Source organism: Hordeum vulgare, chromosome 2H, assembly GCF_904849725.1.
Source record: "Hordeum vulgare subsp. vulgare chromosome 2H, MorexV3_pseudomolecules_assembly, whole genome shotgun sequence".
NCBI classification, from domain to species: Eukaryota; Viridiplantae; Streptophyta; class Magnoliopsida; order Poales; family Poaceae; genus Hordeum; species Hordeum vulgare.
The window spans coordinates 128,692,768-128,710,520 of NC_058519.1; positions in this window are offsets into that span (position 1 = coordinate 128,692,768).

The following is a 17,753-nucleotide window of genomic DNA, read 5'->3' on the forward strand; positions in this document are numbered from 1 at the left end:
CTTCTAAATAAATGTTGTGATGTTGTATGGTTATGTTGTGATGCCATTGTTGTATCTATGCATATCGAGTATGTCATGCGTACGTGTGATGTACTCTGATATGTATGGGATTCGACAACTAGTCGTATGCTCCTAATAGCTCTCTATACAGAGAAATGCCCCTTTGTGTTTCCACCGAGCCTTGGTAGTTCGCTACTGCTCCGGACATATTGGTTGACTGACATGTATCCTTCTTAGTTGTTGTGTATGTCCCTACGGGGAAATATCACGCGATGTAATGGAGTCCTTGTAGCTTGCTATGACTCGTCTACACTCGCTAATGACTGACACCTGCTTTGCTGGGTTATGTATGCCTGTCTCTGTACTGTTGAGCCACTTGAGTTTATGACTAGTTATGTCAACCCGGGTTCTTTGACATTGGAATGCCAGCGACACAATTGCATATGTGAGTCAAAAGGCGCAAACGGTCCCGACTAAGGTAAGGTGGCAGCCGTGGGGTTAACCTGCGTGAGAGCGCAAAGAGATGCGATGTGTTACACGCTGGATTCCTATGTCTTAGGATCGGGGTCCTGACAGCGTTGGTATCAGAGCCTAACTGACTGTAGGATTATCAAGCCAAACTGGTCGAAGTCGAGTCTAGAAATGATTTGGTTATATGTAAGAGAATTGTTTGTCGAAGGGAACGTAAGGCTCTTGCTTCTCTTCTCAAGTTATTCTAATCTGGTTATCCTCATCTTTTCTACGGGGATTAAGAAATAGGTTTGTTATCTATCTCTTAGGATCGCGTGTTACTAATCGGTAGATTGTAGGAAAGCGGTTCAAGAGTTAATCCGAGTTTTCTTTTGTCCAAAGGAAAAGAAAATAAGTATTTGATTACCATGCAATTGAACTTGATAGTTGAGTGGTTATGCTATCCTCTCTTTTGTGGGTTGTCTGAAAATTGTTTTTGAGCATTTACAGCCGTTATGCTGCCCAATTTCATTTCCAGAGCTCTAATGCCTTTGCATTATCCTCTATTTTAGATGCCTGCCGTTCTTTTCATCAGGTGGTCCGTCTGACTAGGTGCATTGATGTGCCGGGTCACACGGCCATGCTGGTCAGGATGATGTCAGTAGCCGGTTACCGCTGGTAGCCAGAGTATACAGTGGAGGAGCAGTACCGGGATTTCAACCAGAGTCAGTACCTGTGCACTGTTAGGGTATTCCCAGATTACCCTGGAGCCGAGGAGCCGATCCATTGGTCTTATGGATTGGGGGGTTATCGTTGACATGGTGGTACAAGATGCCGCCTATTCAATGTTGACCATTATGAGAGCCAGACATGCTGTCGTGGGTATAAGCCTGACAGTAGATGTGTAGGGTACGAAAAGGATGGGCAGAGCCTTAGCTACGGCGAGGTTGTATGAGTTCAGGCCCCTCTGCGGTGGAGGTAATAGCCCTACGTCTCAGTGCTCTGGGAGCTTGTTGTCGAGTGGAATATGGAATACAAATGAGTTGCCAACCCCTTCACCAGCGGGGGAGGGTGGCTTATATAAAGTGCGCTGCCCTCCACAACGGTTCTGGTACAGGGGTGGAGTAGTGGTGATTGAATGCATACGTTATAGGTAACGTACGTCCTAAATGCTAATAAATGCACCGGGAAACGTACGACCGTTTCCCTCCAGGGGGGTTAAGATGTTCCGAGCGGCATCCAGTCGGTTAGTTGGATGTTCTCCGAATGCTAGTCTCCGACTGGATGGTCGAGGACCTGTTACCGACTTGATGATGGGGACTCCTTAATTCAGTCGAAACTGAGTAAAGGCCTCGTCTCTTATGAGGGGTAGTCCTTGGGTAGGACTTACAGGGCAGGCCTATGACCCTACCCGAGGACTATAACCCTGTCATTAGTCCCCGAATGGATTGGGGTTTGAACGACGAAGCGATGCTTGAAGTTTAGATCCGACTGGAACGGATGTGACTTTGGCGTTGCTTTCCTCGATCCATTTTATCTTCTCTGACCAACGATCCGAGTGAAATCTTTGTGGAACAAACTGTCGGAAACCGAGGGCTTCCAGGGTATGTCTTGACGTGACCAGTCAACTGACAGCGGCGGATTTTCCGGGATCCTCAAATTTTGGTTTCCGTGCGCTCAGCGGGGATGACGCCAGCGCGCTTGAGTAGCGCCTGACGCCTCGATTCTCGCACCTTCCACTTCTCCACTGATATCGCCGCGGTCGGTAGGGGGATAAGGTTTCGGGGCCACCTGCCAGCGACCCAGTCGGAACCTTACTTAAATCCCAGCGGCAAGGGTTTTTTGTCACGCCCACCGGATCTTTTGCCTTTGCTTCGTCCTCCTCGCCGTCTCCAGCGCACCTAATCTTGCCTTTGCTTCGTCCTCCTCGCCGCCTCCAGCGCCCCTAACTTCTCCACTCCTCCTTCCCCTCCGCGGATTCGCAACTTCCGCCATGACCAAGGGTCAGACCAGCAAGATGGAGGCGAGGAAGAAGAAGGGGAAGGCGGCGGGTCCTACTCAGCGACGGCAGCAGCCGTTGCCGGCGGGGTGGATCCAAGGCGACTTCCTCCCCTCCACGGTGACGGAGGGGGATCTACTGCAGCTGGTGGAGGACGGGATGGTCGTGCACAAGTCTTGGAGGGTGCCGGCGGAGAATGAGGTCGAGCCGGCACCCCGGGAGGGGGAGCGCGTCCTGCTGCTCAGCCATGTCTATCGAGGTTTCTCTCTGCCCCCGCATCCTTTCTTCAAGGGCATTATGAACCACTTCGGGGCACAACTTCATCACTTTCCCCCGAATGCTATTGCCCATCTCTCTGCTTTCATAGTTATGTGCGAGTGCTTCATCGGCTGCCCTCCCCATTGGGGGTTGTTCAAACACATATTCTGTGCTAGATCTCAAACTATCAAACGGCTCAGCCAGTTGGATGATAAAACGCATCTTCTCCAACTCTGCGGAGGCTTTGGTTTCCAGAAAAAGAGTCGGAGTAGTTAACCTGCTCTTCAGCTGAGTAAGTCCGTTAGGAACTGGCGGTCGACGTGGTTCTACTGCCAAGACGTTGCCTGCCCGAATGCCTCGACAGGGTTGCCTCCTTTTAGCTTAGGTCGTCCCACTCCACCTAAGCAGCTCGCGCTCACAAAGGCGGAGAAGATCGACATCCAGCCCCTGGTCTACGCACTCGTAGACGTCGTCAGAAGGGGGGTCACCGGCATGGATTTGCTGGAGACTTTCCTTGGTCGGCGCATACAACCACTGCAGGCTCGCGACCACGCCATGTGGCACTACGCGGGGCCCGAAGACTCCACTCGGACCAACGTCTTGAGCGTGACCGAGGAGAAGGTGGCATCATGGGTGCTCCAGATCACAGGCGCCTGCGAGAACCCCAGAGGGTCTCAGCGAGTGAGGGCTTTCAGTGCAGACAATCCTCCTCCGAACCAGGTGAATACCATTTGTCGAGTGCACGTATCTGTTTTCGTTTTATCGCTTTCTTGAATCTCTGTCGGTCGTGAATCTCAAACGGGAACCCGGATGAGGAGGAGGAAGAAGGAAGCTAGGAGGGCAGTGTGGAGAGCGGCGAGTAGGTCTCCGACAGCGGGGAGACGGAGGAGGAGTCTGGTGAAGAAGAGGAGGATGACGAAGAGCAGGACTCGCCGCCTCCGCTGCCAGAGCACGGGACCAAGCGCCGACATGAACCTGCGGTTCCTTCGGCCCCTCCGGCATCCTCGAGTGCTCCGCCTGCTGTTCCTGTGATTCCGAGTGCTCGGAGCACCAAGAGGGCCAGGGACGTTGCTGTCGAGCCCATGGGTCAGCCTTCCAAGGCGGCCAAACCGAGTGGGTCTAAACCTCGGAAGGCTTTTCCGCGGATAAGGGTCGTCGTTCCTATCACCTCGACGTAAGTGCTCTGTTCCTCCAACTTCTTATGATATTCGGTTGAACTCCTGTTTGAAGGTCGAATGAATTTCACTCGACAGGGTTGCCACCTCTGCCACCTCTCCGGCGCGCCAGGAGGATGATCCCATGGACGCGGACAACGTCGTCTCGTCCCAGCCAGGTGCGTTGTAGTGACTCCGAGAGTGTTATACTATCGCGACGCGAATTCTATCTTAAGTCTTGCCTCTTTCTTTTTCTGAGATCTCGTGCCCTTCGGTCTATCAGGGGCGATTTGCGTGGACGAGGGCGACCAGGGGAGACCTGAGCAAGCCGCGTAGCCTGTTCTTGAGGCTGCCCCTACAGTCACTGCTCTCGCCGCAGACGTGCTGCCGACCGACGCGATGCCGCCGACTGAAACGGCACTGGTGCCTGATGAACCTACTGGAGCAGGTCTTGGGATGCCCCAGGAACTTCCAACGATGCCAGGCTCGTCGAATGTCGAGTTCAACATCCAGCGTCTCCCGGAGGAGCAAGTGGGAGCGGCCAAGGGGGCCATGGTGCAGGCGGAGCTGATGGCGGGAGAAGCCAAGAGGACATACGACTCCATCGCATCCCTGTACCAGCGGAGTTTGGAGCTGCGGGAAGATATCCGAGTAAGTGGGCTAGTAAGTATTTACTTTTCTCTTGTAACCCACTGGGTATTCTCGGATATCGGATGATGTTTGCAATGGGTTCACTCTGAGTGAACCCAGTGGGTGTAGTCCCCAAGACTTCTGTCGAGTGCTTGCACCGGCAGTTGTCTTTATACATATTGTTTTTGCCTTGGTCAGATCTTGAAATAGTATGGTCGACTGCAAACAGTTGTGGCAGTCGGGGTGCACTTACTGTAAGAGTCCCCGAGAGTAATTTTACTCAGGTCGGGTAGTATTAGCCTCGTAGGCGTGGGTGGTAACATTTATCTCAATAGGGCGGGCCTGCTTGAGTTGCATGCCAGTGGGGTCACTCTCAGTGAACCCACTGGGTGTAGTCCCGAGACCACTATCGACTGCTTGCGTCGGCAGGGGTCTGAAGAATTTAGACTTTGATTGTTGAATTATCTGATTGTCTCTTGGTGCTGGCTGGCAGAAAACTTGTGAAATGGGGACAACATATGAGACTCTGAGGACGAAGAAGATTCAGTTTGCTGGTGAGCGAGATGCGGCACTGCTTGCAATGGATGGTATGAAGATGGTTCTGGCGGAGCGAGAGAAGTCGTTGGAGCAGGCTCGTGAAGCAAACAAAGTGCTGATTGAGGAAGCTGAGAAGATGGGGAAACAAAGGACTGCTCTGATGGGACAAATGGACGTGTTGAACAAACGATGCAGAGGGCAGGAGAAATACGTCAGTGACTGGGCTCGGCAGATGATGACGCGTCTGGCTGGTAAGTCCTGCTTTTTCCGAGTGCTTGTGGTATGTGCGTCACACTCGGCGCTTATTGTTTGCTTGTCCTGTTGTCGCAGATTTTTGCATTGATGCCGAAGCTGAAGCAGCTGATGTGGAGCGGTCGATTCGCGAGAATGTTCCACTCGGCGAGGACGCCAATCGAGATATTCTCCGAGCGCACATCCGCGTGGGCAAAGTTGGCCCTTTCATCGGTCGACTGAGAGAAGTCGTCGGCCGGATCGACAACGAGCTTTGGCCCGAGGATGAGTCACGGCAGGAGATGGAAAACTTGCTGAGTCAACTGGAGGAGGTCCCCGACCGAGTAAAGTCATGGAAGAAATCTGCGGCTCGTTGTGGTGCAGATGTTGCTCTATCCTTGGTCTGAGTTCATTGCAAGGAGGTGCGCGAGGAGAAGCTGAAAACGTTGAAGGTCGCCAACACAAAGAAACTTCCATTCGAAGACTTCATGGAAACCTTCCTTGAAAGTGCCACTCGCATCGCCGACGGAATCGACCTTGACACCTTCGTGGAGCCGTCCAGTCCTGGCGCCGATCCACACGACGCGTAAGAAAACTTATCCTTGGTATGCCGAGTGTTGCTTTGTAAGAAACTTTGGCCACTGCTGTTGGCCATCACATTCTTGGTTCGGTGTGGGTAAGCTTGATCCACACCGAGCCAGTATCTTTGTTTGAATTTTAAATCGAATCCTTTGCTCTTCTGTTGCAATTTTGACTCGAGTTTTGTTTGGCGTTTCTTGGTGAAGCCAAAGGCAAACACTCGGAACATGTCAGTTGTGTTGGCATATGCATGGGTCTCATTGAGGGTCCATGGAATTTCCGATTGGATCCGTATTATCACCGAGTGGATCGGTAGGACGTACTCGGAGGTCAAAGAGTACTTGGGCGATGCGGGATTGCAGCTAGGTTGTCGAGTGCGACTATCAGGACGCACTCAGGGCGAGTTGGTACTGATGTAGTTGTCAGTTGTTTTGACATCCGCATGAGCCTCAATGAGGGTCTGCAACTCATGTAGTTGTCAGTTGTTTTGACATCCGCATGAGCCTCAATGAGGGTCTGCAACTCATGTAGTTGTCAGTTGTTTTGACATCCGCATGAGCCTCAATGAGGGTCTGCAACTCATGTAGTTGTCAGTTGTTTTGACATCCACATGAGCCTCAATGAGGGTCTGCAACTCATGTAGTTGTCAGATGTTTTGACATCCACATGAGCCTCAATGAGGGTCCGCAACTCATGTAGTTGTCATTTGTTTTGATATCCACATGAGCCTCAATGGGGGTCTGCAACTCATGTAGTTGTCAGTTGTTTTGACATCCACATGAGACTAAATGAGGGTCTGTTGAGTTCCCGAGTGTACCTGTAGGATACAATCGAAGGGTGGTTTAGGCGATTCTGGATCTCAGCTAAGTCCCCGAGTGTGGCGTTAAGTGCACACTCGAAGAAAGTTAAAACTTAGGCGATTCTGGATCGCAGCTAAGTCCCCGAGTGTGACGTTAAGTGCACCCTCGGAGAGAGCTAATACTTAGGCGATTCTGGATCGCAACTAAGTCCCCGAGTGTGACGTTAAGTGCACACTCGGAGAAAGTTAATACTTGGACGACTCTGGATCGCAACTAAGTCCCCGAGTGTGACGTTAAGTGCCCACTCGGAGAAAGTTACTACTTAGACGATTCTGGATCGCAGCTATGTCTCCGAGTGTGACATTAAGTGCACACTCGGAGAAAGTTAATACTTAGGTGAATCTTGATCGCAGTTAAGTCCCCGAGTGTGACGTTAAGTGCACACTCAGAGAAGGTTAATACTTAGGCGATTCTGGATCGCAGCTAAGTCCCCGAGTGTGACGTTAAGTGCGCACTCGGAGAAAGTTAATACTTAGGCGATTCTGGATCGCAGCTAAGTCTCCAAGTGTGACGTTAAGTGCACACTCGGAGAAAGTTAATACTTAGGTGATTTTGGATCGCAGCTAAGTCCCCGAGTGTGACGTTAAGTGCACACTCGGAGAAAGTTAATACTTAGGCGATTCTGGATCGCAGCTAATTTTTTTTTTGAGACCGGAGTTTGTGACCGCGGAAGAACTTTGAACGTGCAAAAAACTCAATCTGCTTTATATTATTTCACCAATACTTGTTCTTTACATTGCTTCAGTCGACGGTCACGTGTAGAAACGCTTCAGGAGATCTCCTTTCCATGCTCGTGGTCGTCTATCTCCCTGTCGATGTTGTAGAGTCTGTATGCTCCGTTGTTCAGCACCTTTGAGATGATGAAGGGTCCTCCCCAGGCAGCAACCAACTTGTGAGGTCTTTGCTGATCTACTCGGAGCACCAGGTCGCCTGCTTGGAACGTACGACTCCTGACGTGTCGCGCGTGAAAACACCGCAGATCTTGTTGATAAATGGTTGAACGAGTCAGTGCCATCTCGCGCTCCTCCTCTAGAAGGTCCACTCCGTCCTGCCTTGCTTGTTCTGCTTCAGCTTCGGAGAAGAGTTCGACTCGTGGAGCGTTGTGAAGCAAGTCACTCGGAAGGACTACTTCTGCTCCATAAATGAGGAAGAACGGTGATCGTCCTGTAGATCTGTTCGGGGTTGTGCGGATACCCCAAATCACTGAAGGTAACTCGGTGACCCATGCGCCAGCGGCATGCCCCACCTCTCGCAGGAGTCGGGGCTTCAAACCTTGCAGAATAAGTCCATTCGCCCGCTCTGCTTGTCCATTGGATTGAGGATGTGCTACGGAAGCAAAATCTACTCGGATACCTTGGCTTGCGCAGAAACCTTTGAATCTGTCCGAGTCGAAGTTTGTTCCGTTGTCCGTGATTATGCTGTGAGGCACACCGAATCTGGAGATGATGTCCCTGACAAACTTGATGGCTTTTAGGGCGTCGAGCTTCTTGATGGGCTTGGCTTCAATCCATTTTGTGAACTTGTCGACTGCCACCAACAGATGTGTGTATCCACCTTGGCCTGTCCTGAATGGACCGACCGTATCTAATCCCCATACTGCAAACGACCACACAAGAGGGATTATCTTCAACGCAGATGTCGGCTTGTGGGACTTGTTGGAGTAGAACTGGCAGCCTTCACATCGGTCAACCATATCTTTAGCCATCTCGTTAGCGTGCAGCCAGAAGAAACCAGCCCTGAATGCCTTGGCGACGATTTCTCTCGAAGAGGCATGATGACCGCAAGTCCCCGAGTGAATATCCTCCAGGATGAGCTGCCCCTCCTCTGGGAGATGCATGGTTGAAGAACGCCTGAAACGCTTTCCTTGTACAATTGGCCATCAATGACAGTGAATGACTTCGACCTGCGGACTATCTACCTGGCCTGGACTTCGTCTTCTGGTAGTTCCTGCCTCAGGATATATGCCATGATCGGCATAGTCCAATCGGGGATGACAGCAAGAATCTCCATGACCATATAAACCACAGCAGGTACATCGACTTCAGTCGGATCTGTTGAACTCTTTGGTTGTGCTGTTTCCTCTGTAAAAGGATCTTCTTTGACTGAGGGAAGGTGGAGGTGCTCGAGGCAGACGTCACTCAGGACTGGTCTTCGAGTGGATCCGAGTTTTGCCAACTCATCAGCTGCTTGGTTCTTCAGTGTCGGAACATGGTGAAGTTCTAGACCTTCAAACTTCTTCTCAAGCTTCCTCACTGCATTGCAGTATGTGGTTTTGGTGGGGTTCCTGACGTCCCACTCTTTCATCACTTGATTGACCACCAAATCCGAATCACCGTAGACCATCAGGCGACGGACGCCGAGTGAGATGGCCATACGCAACCCGTAGAGGAGAGCTTCATACTCTGCCTCGTTGTTGGAGGAATCGAAGTGTATCTGTAGCACGCACTTGAGTTTGTCGCCCTTTAGCGATATGATCACAACGCCAGCTTCGGAGCCATTCAACATCTTGGACACATCGAAGAACATTGTCCAATGGGCCGAGTAGATGTGGGTCGGCTGCTGTTGTTCTACCCATTCTGCTATGAAGTCAGCCAGAGCTTGAGACTTAATAGCTTTCTTGGCCTTGAACTTGATATCGCAGTACAGCATCTCCATTGCCCACTTTGCCACTCGGCCTGACGCGTCTCGATTGTGGAGAATTTCCGACAGCGGAGCATCAGAAACGACAAACACCGAGTGGTCTTGGAAATAATGGACCACCTTCTTCGCAGTCATGTAGATCCCGTAGATAAGTTTTTGATAGTGGGGATACCTCTGCTTGGAAGGAGTCAGGACTTCAGAGACGTAGTACATTGGCCGCTGAACTTTGTATGCCTTGCCTTCTTCTTCTCGTTAGACTGTAAGAACAGTACTGACGACTTGATTTGTAGCCGCGATATAGAGAAGAAGGGGCTCTTTACTGAGCGGAGCAATAAGAACCGGCTGGGTGGAAAGTAGGACTTTGAGGTTGTGGAATGCGACTTGGGCTTCGTCTGTCCACTCGAAAGAATCTGATTTCTTCATGAGTCGGTACAGAGGAAGTGCTTTCTCGCCGAGTCGACTGATGAACCTGCTCAATGCCGCTAGGAAACCTCCATTCGACCCAGTCCCGATCTTTTCGGGGTTTACATCGATCCCTCGTTCGGAAACGAAGAAACCGAGTAACTTTCCGTTGGGAACACCGAATGAACATTTGGCGGGGTTGAGCTTGATATCGTACCTACGAAGGTTGGCGAATGTTTCTGCCAAGTCAGTCAGCAGGTCGAAACCTTTGCATGACTTGACTATGATATCATCCATATACGCCTCCACATTCCGACCGATCTAGTCGAGGAGACATTTTTGGATCATGCGCATAAAGGTAGCTCTTGCATTCTTCAAACCGAATGGCATCGTGATGTAGCAAAAGCACCCGAATGGGGTGATGAAGGCTGTTTTTAACTCATCGGGACAATATAGACGGATCTGATGATAGCCCGAATAGGCATCAAGAAATGACAAACGCTCGCAACCCGCAGTCGAATCGACAATTTGATCTATGCGGGGGAGCGGAAAATGGTCTTTCGGGCAGACCTTATTGAGATGCTTGAAGTCGATGCACATTCAGAGCGACTTATCCTTCTTGGGCACCATTACAACATTGGCGAGCCACTCGGAGTGGTGAACCTCGCGAATGAAGCTGGCTACTAGTAACTTGGCCACCTCTTCCCCGATTGCCTTCCTCTTGTGCGCGGCGGACCGGCGCAGGTGCTCTCAGACGGGCCGAGCGGCGGGATCGACATGCAATCGGTGCTCAGCCAACTCCCTGGGTACACCTGGCATGTCAGAGGGTTTCCATGCGAAGATGTCCCAGTTCTCACGGAGGAATTGGGTGAGCTCGGCTTCCTATTTAGGATCGAGGGTGGTGGAGATGTTCGTCGGGGCAGCAGTGTCATCCGTCGGGTGGATGCTGACCTTCTTCGTCTCTCCTGTCGACTAGAATGCAGACTCTGAAGCTGGTTTCTTCAAGCGCATCAGGTCGGCGGGGTCGACTGTTTTCTTGTACTCGTCGAGCTCGAGGATGGCCATCTGCTGGTCGGCGATTCTTGATCCCTGCTGCACACACTCTTCGGCTCGCTGACGATTGCCCGTGATGGTGATCACGCCTTTCGGGCCTGGCATCTTCAGCTTCAAGTATACGTAACACGACCGGGCCATGAAACACGCATACGCTGGGCGGCCCAAAATTGCATGGTAAGCGCTCTGGAAGTCCACCACTTCGAACGTCAGCTTCTCCTTGCGGAAGTTCTTGTCGGAGCCAAAAACGACGTCCAACGCGATCTGGCCGAGTGACTTGGCCTTCCGTCCAGGGACGACTCCATGGAACTACATGCTGCTCTCGCTGAGTTTGGACATCGGAATGCCCATCCCCTTGAGTGTGTCGGCGTACATGATGTTCATGCCGCTGCCGCCGTCCATGAGGACTTTGCGCAGTCGGACTCCTTCCACCACCGGGTCGATGACCAGAGCCTGTCTCCCCAGGGTGGGTACGTGTGCTGGATGATCCGACTGGTCAAAGGTGATCGCAGTCTGAGACCATTTGAGGAACTTGGGGTTGGTGGGGTTGGCCATGTTCACCTCCCTGTTCACCAACTTCAGTCGACTCTTGCTCTCGACGTCAGCAAAAATCATGAGAGTTGCATGGACTTGGGGGAACGGATCCTCCTTATCCTCCTCATCCTGTTCGTTGTCCTTTTCACTCGGTTGTCGTTCGCCGAACCCATGGATCAGGAGGCAACACTGTCGAGTGGTATGCTTTGGATATATGGGGTTGCCTTCTTCGTCCATCTTCGTATGAACTGGACAAGGCTGGTCCAGGATGGGATTATTGAACTGCTTCTTCTTGGGGGTAAACTGCGCCTTCCCTTTGCCCTTGAACTTGGCATTGGTCACGACTGCAGCTTCTGCCTGCGGGGTGGACGGAGCTTTCTGCTTCTGCTTTCGAGTGTTATTCCCGTCTCCATCACCGACTGTCTTGTGCTTGCCGCTTAGGATGCGGTCCTCTTCTTCGCCATTTGCATAGCAAGCTGCTATCTCCATCATCTTGCTCATGGAGATGTCACCTGTTCAGCCGAACTTTAGGTACAGATCTCTGTACCGCACGCCTGCCTTGAAGGCGCAGACTGCTTGATGCTCGGTGACGATCTCCACCGTGTGGTAGAGGGTTGTCCAACGCTGAATGAAGTCACGCAGGGGCTCATTCTGCTTCTGGACGCAATGCTGGAGCTCCACGAGGCCTGCAGGGCGCTTGCACGTCCCTTCGAAGGTCTTGATGAACACTCGGGCCAGATCTGCCCAACTGTAGATGCTGGAGGGGGCCAACTGGTTCAGCCACGCTTGCGTCGAGCCGTCGAGCATCAGAGGGAGGTGTTTCATGGCGACATGGTCGTCCCCTACTCCGATCTGGACTGCCACTCGGTAGTTGTCCAGCCACGTTTCTGGCTTGGACTCTCCTGTAAACTTGTTGATTCCCGTCGCCAATCTGAAGTTTGGCGGGATGTCAGCCGAACGGATGGCTCGACTGAAACACTCGGGACCAGACACGATGGTCCTGCTTCCACTCGGACGGTCCATATCATAACCATCGCGGTGGGCTCGGCCCCTGTCGACCCTTCGCTGAGCGATACGCCCTCTTGCGTCAGGCCTTGGGTCATAAGCGTCACCGACTGAACGCCGATCATCATGATGTCGGGGCCCGTAGGGCCCACCTCGCGGAGGGGTGCATGAATGGCGGCGATCTTCGTGATTTATGGAACGGCTGCCTCCTTTGTGCCGTTGATGGGAACCAGGGCTGTGAACCGACCGATGCGTATTCGCATGAACGGAACTATTATGGATCCTGTTATGCGACTGGGAGACTGCCGAATTCTGCTGCTGCGCCGTGTGCAACAGGGCTCGGATCTGCTCGATTCCCCAACCAGCCTCTGAATCAGTCGGCTGGAGGGAATCGGCTATCTTGGCAGCTGCAGCCAAGTTGAGGAGGGGTGTGCGGAACAACTCCACGTTGCTCCGCCGAGTGTGTCGACTGGCAGAACGGCGAGGCGGACGACGCGCGCCGGACGTTTCGCCGATCTCGTGCTTGTTCCGGCCAGCTTGACGGGGATCTTCATGGGAGTTGGCCATGTGTACTTCTACTGCAGGCCCGCAACCCGCGTACTCGGAAGGAAACTCAGTCGGAACCGAGCCCGAGTGCTGGGACAGCGGGGCAACCACAACAGACTCTAGAACCGCCACTTGTGAAGACGCGTTCTGGCGCGCCTGGGCGTGTTGCACCCAACTTTGAAGTCGTGGACGGCGGGACCGCTTGCTGCGTCACGTGACGGCGGTGTAGGTCGACACCGGAGCCGACTGCTGGAGAAGAAGAATGCCGCGGGCACCGGCACGGAAGTGCGTAGCCCCACAACGGGGAAGCTCCTCGATGTCGAGAGGTGCATCCCGAAGGCACGCCGAATCGTCGACGATGAAGGAGAGAGCGCCGAAGAAGATCTGGTGACCCATGCTCGAATCTCCACCGGACGACATGACGAAAGGAAGTAGTCGCAAACTCGCGGGAAGTCGCTTAGACGCCTGCCCCATGGTGGGCGCCAACTGTCGTGGGTATAAGCCTGACAGTAGATGTGTAGGGTACGAAAAGGATGGGCAGAGCCTTAGCTACGGCGAGGTTGTATGAGTTCAGGCCCCTCTGCGGTGGAGGTAATAGCCCTACGTCTCAGTGCTCTGGGAGCTTGTTGTCGAGTGGAATATGGAATACAAATGAGTTGCCAACCCCTTCACCAGCGGGGGAGGGTGGCTTATATAGAGTGCGCTACCCTCCACAATGGTTCTGGTACAGGGGTGGAGTAGTGGCGATTGAATGCATACATTACAGGTAACGTACGTCCTAAATGCTAATAAATGCACCGGGAAACGTATGACCGTTTCCCTCCAGGGGGGTTACGATGTTCCGAGCGGCATCCAGTCGGTTAGTTGGATGTTCTCCGAATGCTAGTCTCCGACTGGATGGTCGAGGACCTGTTACCGACTGGATGATGGGGACTCCTTAATTCAGTCGGAACTGACTAAGGGCCTCGTCTCTTATGAGGGGTAGTCCTTGGGTAGGACTTACACGGCAGGCCTATGACCCTACCCTAGGACTATAACCCCGTCACATGCATTGCTGCAGAATTCAGAGTTCTGTTATGTTCCAGCTTCTCAGCCAGGAGAAGAAGGATATCTCAGTGGAGTCTAGTTTGATTCTTCTTTGGAGGATCCGCTGCTGCAGATTACCACTCAGATGTTAGAGAATAGAGACCAAGATTCTCGTGCCCTTCGTATGGAGCTTTATGCTACTCGTGCCCGTTTGTGAACAACTTTCACACAGCTGACACCTGTAGTTCAGACAGGCTATGGATTTATGGATATGTTGAACCCAGTTAGGACTCATCTTCCTGCTCATGTTGACTGGCCTGCTATCGAAGGTGTTACCCCTCTTCGGGGACCTCTATTGCCATCAGTCAGGGTACCAAGGGCACACCAGTGTCCTTACGGTTCCTAGGAGTCTCAGGCTAGAGTATTCCCTGATCCGCAGGTCCAGCTCCCAGGTCTTGGAGGCAATTTGTATGAGATGTTTTATGCGGATGCGTGAGCCCGTGAGTGGAATGATAGTATTGTAGTAGTTATATTTCCACAGTCCTGTGTGTCTTGTGGAATATCACTATGTTGTGAGATGAGTTCCGGAGGCATAGATAAATAATGTATAGGAAGCTTGGAAAGCCTCTGATGAGTAGTATCCTCTTTTTAGTAGTTTGCTATTCAATTTGAGGTTGTACTGAACTATGTTATGTTGTGTATGAACCACGGTGTACATATACCAGTTTGCTTGTTACCATGTTGTTTAGTGCATTCTTAATCCATAGTTAGTATTGATGTTTATCTAGTCTAAGTTGTGAGTTTGTTTGCGAGGATGGTGTTTACCAGGCACAACCGTGCCCCTAGCCATGAGCAGGGAGAAGGTAGTCAGGCAGCATAGGAAGATCTGCCTGACCCGCCTTCTCTGGCGGTGGTAATGCTGGAGGCAGAAAGAAACAAGATAGAGACAAACCGTCTGCTCGAACATATTGAGCAAAATACGGCTCGTCAGCCACAAAATGACGCAGTGTCCCTCAATGACTTTGTGAAGCTAAATCCCCCGAAGTTCCATCACTCCATTGATCCTCTGGACGCTGATGACTGGTTGTGCAGTATATCGCGCAAGATACGCTCTGCCAATGTTTCTGAGGATGACAAGGTGACCTTCGCTGCGTATTTTCTGGAAGGCCCCGCCAATATGTGGTGGGAGAATTTTGAAGCTATGCGTCCTGCTGGACCAGCAGCCACTTGGGCTGATTTCAGTGCAGCCTTCCGTTTGCACCACATTCCAGAGGGTCTGATGGACCGTAAGAGAGAGGAATTTTGTTCCTTCACTCAGGGAAAGTTGACCGTGGATGCTTATAGCCGTGAGTTTGGAAACCTCGCTCGCTACGCAACTGAAGAGGTGTCAACTGACGCCAAGAAGCAAGCAAGATTCCGCAAGGGTCTGAGCCCCGAACTTCGTGATGACCTGCGCCTTCATGAATGTACAAGTTTCCAAGCTCTTGTTAACAAGGCGATCAGTGCCACGACTGGTCATACCGACTATGAAGACACGAACAAGCACTCTCGCGATTCTAGCTCCTCATCCGGTTCAGCGTTTCCGAAGCACCGGGTGTGGGTCCCGAATAGTTCTCTACCGCCAAGATATACCCCGAGGCCATCATATGTGGCGCCTCAGGCAAACCAGACCAACCCCCCAGCCAAGAGCTATGTTGGTCCAGCTTCCAACGCTGCACCATGTGCCAATCAGGTGATCTGTTACAAGTGCGAAGAACCAGGGCACTATTCACGTGAGTGTCCTCAGAATATCGTTGCCAAGCAACCTGAGAAGTCTGTTGGGCAAGGCAAGTCGGGCAAAGCATATTATGTGAAGCCAACTCATGCGCATGGCCGCGTGAATTATGTTTCAGTAGAAGAAGTTGTAGACGATTCCGACGTCATTTTGGGTACGCTCCTTGTCAATCTTCACCCAGTGTCTGTTCTTATTGACACTGGGTCATCTCATTCCTTCATTTCCGAAAGTTATGCGCAGTTGCATAACATGTCCTTTTGTGATATGCCAATCCCATTAGTTGTCCAAACTCCTCATAGTAAATGGCAGACTTCTAGGATAAGTTACGAAAATGAAATTCTAGTGGACAGGCTAGTTCTTCTAGCATCATTGATAGCTCTTAAATCCTTAGATATCAACATCATCTTGGATATGGACTGGATGTCAGCTCATTACGCCAAGATTGATACCCATTCTAGAAATGTTCCGCTTATCCATCCCACGGGTGAGATAGTTAATGTCTCCACTCGAGTTGCCAAATGCAAACTCTATTCCCTCAATTCTAGTCCTCTTTCAGAACTTGAAGACATTCTGGTAGTCCGTGACTTTCTGGATGTTTTTCCAGAATAACTGCGAGGAATTCCACCTGACAGGGATGTAGAATTTGTGATAGATCTTGTTCCAGGAACTGTCCCAATAGCCAGAAGGCCCTATAAGATGGCACCCTTAGAGCTAGCTGAACCTAAGAAACAACTAGCTGAGGCCTTGAATAAAGGTTTCATTCGTCCTAGCTCTTCTCCTTGGGCTTGTCCCGTCCTCTTCGTCAAGAAGAAGGATGGAACGGATCGGATGGTTGTAGATTATCGACGAGTTAATCTGGTCACCATAAAGAACAAGTATCTGCTCCCCAGGATCAATGATCTGTATGATCAGCTCGCTGGATCCTCAATCTTCTCCAAAATGGATTTGAGGTTGGATTACCATCAAATCAAGATCAAGAATGGGGGCATTCCAAAAATGGCGTTTTTTCACTCGTTATGGCCAATACGAGTACACCGTCATGTCCTTCGGTTTAACCAATGCCCCAACCACCTTCTCTCGCTTGACGAATTCAATATTCATGGAGTATTTGGTTAAATTCATCGTGGTATACCTCGATGATATTCTCATCTACTCGAAGAACGAACAAGAACATGCCGAGCATCTAAGGCTGGTATTGATGAAACTTCGAGAGCATCGCCTTTATGCCAAGTTTTTAAAATGTGAATTTTGGTTACCAGAAGTGACCTATCTAGGCCACGTAATCTCTCGTAAGGGTATTGCTGTCAATCCCAAGAGAGTTCAAGCTGTCCTTGATTGGACTCTACCTGAATCGGTTAAGCAAGTTAGAAGTTTTCTTGGTCTACCGAGCTATTTTCGCCGCTTTGTCGAGAACTTCTCCAAGGTTGCAAAGCCTCTAACTGAACTCCTCAAGAAAGATAAAAAGTTAGAGTGGACACCACAGTGCGAGCATAGTTTTCAGGAACTGAAAAGACGTCTGACTTCCGCACCTGTGTTGCTACCACCAGGTTTTTCTAAGGACTTTGTTATCTATTATGACGCCTCGCGACAAGGATTAGGTTGCATTATCATGCAGGATCGTCATGTGATTGCATACGCATTTCGACAGTTGCATCCATATGAGTATAATTATCCCACACATGATCTTGAGCTTGCAGTTGTAGTCCATGCACTAAAATGCTAGCGACATTACCTTCTTGGTAATCGTTGAGAAATATTCACTAATCACCAAAGTCTAAAATATATCTTCACCCAGCCAGACTTGAAACTCAGGTAAAGACGGTGGGTCGAGTTGATCACAGATTACGACTTAGGGATAACTTACATCTCAGGGAAGGCCAATGCCATGGCTGATGCACTAAGTTGTAAGTCTTATTGTAACAATCTGATGTTACAACGAGGTCAACCACGTCTCTATGAGGAATTTTGGAAGTTAAACCTCCACATTGTTCCTGAAAGATTCCTTTCTACCCTGGTGGCGAAACCTACACTTAGGGATCAAATCATAGCTGGCCAAAAGCGTGATAAGGGTATAT